Source organism: Fukomys damarensis, unplaced genomic scaffold (genome assembly GCF_012274545.1).
Source record: "Fukomys damarensis isolate Sample0158 unplaced genomic scaffold, DMR_v1.0_HiC HiC_scaffold_10, whole genome shotgun sequence".
In the NCBI taxonomy this organism is placed as follows: Eukaryota; Metazoa; Chordata; class Mammalia; order Rodentia; family Bathyergidae; genus Fukomys; species Fukomys damarensis.
Window position 1 is genome coordinate 38,469,733 of NW_022900922.1, and position 4,593 is coordinate 38,474,325.

Sequence of the window (4,593 nt, forward strand, 5' to 3'; positions counted from 1 at the left end):
AGGGTTTTAGATTATTTCGGGGATTGGACTCGGGTCCTTGTGCTTGCAAGGCAGGCCACCAAACCACTGAGCTAAATCCCCAGCCCTTCTTTATTTTTTTTTTAATTTTTTTTGTGGGGGGTTGCTTCCTAATCATTCTGCCAGTCTATGTCTTTTGATTGGTGAATTGAGGCCATTGACATTATTGGTTATAAATGATACATATTGACTTATCCTTGTCATGATATTTTACTGTTTTTGGCTCCTTTACATTTCATTTTCCTCCTCGTCCTTTAATTTATTGCTTTCCTTGATAGCTTCACTCTGTTGGGTCTCATGGAGTTGGAATTCTCATGGTGTATTTCTAGGATATTGTTTAGAATTGTTTTGAGTGCTGGTTTGATATTCATGAAGTTTCTCAGGTGCCCTTTATCATGGAAGTATCTAATTTCCCTATTGATTTTTTAATCAGCAGATTCTTGCCCTCATGCCGTCTGTGGGCTTCACTGTGCCACTGACTAATCTGTGAGAGTGGTACAGGTGCTCCATGAAACCAGCCAGTCTTGTTCCTAAATAGTCAAAAGTCTCTATTTCATCTGCCTTTCTCTTGTACAAAGGGTGTTCAGTAGAGTGTGCTCTTTGAGCCACTGTCTCTACTACTTATTTGCTTGTTGCAAGTTTAAAGCAAGGAACAATCTCTATTAAAGAACTGGCACTTGCTAATAGTTAATCAGATATAGAACTATAATGAAGTTTGGCTAAAACTGTCTCTCCTTTCCTTGTGTTGGTCTCTGGGACAGGCAGCCCACTGTACCCTCTGCATTCCCCAAAGAGTCAGGAGGAAACCTTGCTCAGGATGGTGCACAGCTGCAGCTCTCAGGATTCTATTCATGGGCTCAGCACCAGAGGTCCTGATTGAGCACCACTGGTAGATTATGCTCTTCAAAGACCTCCTTTTCATTCGCCAGTCAGCTTTATTCCTTACGGGCTCAATTCTTTATTTCCACTGAGACCTCTCCTTCTTCCCACCTCTATGGGTTAATGTAAGCAGTCATCTCCTCCTGGATGAAGCCCAACATGCCTTTATCCACACAAATAACTGAGCATATAGGAAACTGGAAGTCACCTCCTACTATGAACCTGCAGAAGTGGTTTTGTGTCCCTGATGGTCAAGAAATTGTCTCTGGTGGTCAATTAGGAACCTATATTGATTGCTGAAAATTCACATGTTGCCAAACCTTAGTCCCCCAAAGCTTTCTCTGCTATACAGAACAAGGGCTCCTTAGAGATCAGGCTTCTTCTGGGTCTAGCTCTGGAAAAGTGCAAGGTGATCCTGATAGAACTTTTGTAAATAATCTAAAACCCTACAAAATGTGAGGAAAATGTAAAATGACCTCTGCTGTCTGTAACAGAAATCTGCTTTGTTTAGTTCAAAATTACTACACACCAGAATCATTGACCATGAAATGAGATATCTGGCCTCATCCCTGACCTTGAACACCCTTGTCCTATGTACTAGAATAGACAGCTAGAGGAATCTTGAGGTAAACACCCCAACTGCAAGGAATTGTTACATCTGGGTTAATGTGAATTGTCTGGTTACTATATTTTGTACATGGATAACGTGACCTGAGGAAATGAAATGTAACAACCTGAATGAGATCATAACCTATAAAAGAGGAAGCTGCAACCCAGTAGGAGGTCAATCACTAGCACTGCCTTTGTGAATGTGATCAACCCTTTTCTAACAAAATAAGCTTTTTATTACTTTACTTCCATTCAGCTCTTGTCTATGTCTGTGTCACTTGCCAATTCCTTCTAAAACACGCCCAGGACAAATTTTTGGGTCAAAAAGCAGAACATGTTCCATGTAAGTAAGTAGGGAATATGACAAATAGTATGCCCGCTTGGTTGGTCTTTTGCCATAATTAATGTCATTGAAACAGTTGACGAAGTCTACATATATTCCAATGATTAAAAGCATTGAATTGATATTGAATTCCTGCTTTGAGTTGGTGCTTTGCGAGTCAGTGCTAATGACTGTTTCATTTGTAGAGCACCAATACTAAGCTATAAATTAAGACGTGACTAACTGACCCTGGAAGATGAAGTCACTTGAGGTGCACTAGGGGATACTGGCTATCTTCATCCCCCTGACTCCCCCAATGTCCCCAAATATAATTAGGCCAGAGAATACTCAGGGGCTATTAAAGTATCAGAAGCTCACAGGAGAACAAAGACACAGAGCATGTCCATATAGAAATGGTTACTGGTGAACCCTGCTGGGTATCTTCACAAAAGAATTAAAAGAATCATACCACAGTGATATATATATGTGCACCCATGTTCATAGGGGCACAGTTTGTAATAGCTGAAACTGGGAAACAGCCCAATTGCGCATCAACTGGAAACTGGCTAAAAATAATGTGTGTGTGTTTTTTAAAAATAAAACAGAGTACTACTGAGCCATAAAGAACGAGAAACTGGAGACATTTATAGCTGAATGGATGCACATTGAGGCCATACTCTAAAGTAAAATAAATAGAATATACTTGTGTAAATACCAAATAGTTTCTATGGTATGAGAAACTGAAAGTGGAAATGAAGATAAAAATGTATAATAGATACAGTGAAACAGCAAGAAAATGTCCAAAGGGGAAAGGGAAGTGGGATGGTTAGGGGAGAAGGAAGAAATTAAAGGAATAAATATGAGAAACAGAAAATAAAATGATTACTGGTGAGATCAGCACAGCTGAGATGTCAGGAGTTAGTTAGGAGCGAAGGAGAAAGGCAGAGGCTGTGGATCCACCCCTGGGAGAACTGCTGTGGTCCCTAGCAGCTCCTCCACAGGGGAACCTGGACACTCATCACAGACGTGACTGAGAGCCATTTCCTCTGGGGACACAGAGAGGGCGAATAGCCACACATCCTCACCACTCCCACAAAGCTGCACCTGTTGAAGCTCCAGTAGAGGAAGCTCCTCTTCTCCGAACTCAATCATGTCCAGGACCAGAGCTATAGCTTCCCTGCGAACAGCTACATGCAAACCCAGGCTCAGTCTGGACGGGGTCACCTATGACTGAAACCCAGTGGCTGTCACACAGCAAGTGAGTTCACAATGCAGGCCTGGCCCAAGCCCTTGCTGGCCCTGCCTGCACGGTGGGCTCCAATTCAGGGGCCATGGAGAGCTGGGCCACCCAACCCTGGAGCTGCAGCAACTCTGCACCCCTGCCTGGGCTCCCACTCCCAGCTCCCTACCTGCTTCACAGGCATCCGAGGCGTGGACATGGTCACCAATCTGACCCTGAGTCTGTGTGTCATGGTTATTGCGTACCCAGGCCCCAGAGAGCCTGTCCACCACACATGCTTGTGCTTCAGCCCTCATCAGATACCTGTGGCACAGCCCTGCAGGTGGCCACGTGCCAGACCAGTGCCTACAGGGATCCCCTCAGCCACACCTTCATTGGAGGAAAGAAAGATCAGGAAGATACAGCAGGCAGGGACCTCAACCTCTGAGGTCCCCAAAACTTCTCACAGTGGGGAAGTCACAGTGTTGATTGTGATTGTCTCTGGCATCTTCATCCACAGGGTCTGGAACTGTAGCTGCTCTTGGGGGAAAGAATCCTGCAAATACACTGTCCTGAGATGCCCTTTCTGTGAAAGTAGAATCTTTTCCAGTCGTTTTGCTACCATTTATTTCTGCAATGTCTTATTGTTGTCAATGGAGATATTTTCTCTCTCTCTCTCTCTCTCTCTCTCTCTCTCTCTCTCTCTCTCTCTCTCTTTCTGTTACCAGGACCTTGTGCTTGCAGTGCAGGTACAGTGCCGCTGAGCCAAAAACCCAGTCCTCAGTGGAGATATTTTGCAAGTGATCTGTTATCTATGTTTGTTAAATGTTTAGTAATTTTCCTCAATTGTTAACACACAACACAATCATTTGTAGACTGATATTGGATCTGCTGAATTTGAACTTATTACAGTCTGTCTTTTTACTGTTTTTCTCTACACACAATCGTATTGTGAGTAGGAACAGTTTCCTTTTGCCAGGCATTTTCTTCTCTTTTCACATTGGGGACAATCTGAAGAAGAATATGGAAAACACATAATGAGAGTAAACATCTCCATCTCATTTCTAACCTCAGAAAGGTTCAATATGCATGCACTGATAAAATGTTAGGTTTTTTCCTGTAGTTTTAAATCAAATTAAAACATATCTCATGACATTTTTGAAAGGTTTTATTTTTTAATAGCCATGTGTTACAGTTTTTAAATTGCCTTTATGATTCTATTGAAATAAATTCATGTATTTTATTTTGTCTTCATAAGATTGTGTGTTGCTTGATTTATTACATATTAATATGTTTCTATTCTGGAATGTCACCCTAGAATGAGGATATTGCAATGTAGTGTGGAATTCTATTTGCTGCTATTTCATTTATCATTTCTTCATCTATGTTCATGAGTAGTATTAGCCTGAGAAATTCCTGTTTAGCAATGACTTTTGTAGATTGTTGTATCAAAGCAATTCTAGGTTTAGAAAATGAGCCTGAAGCCAGGTGTAGTGGTACATGCTTGTTATCCCAGCACTTGTGAGGACGATGAACAAGGATCACC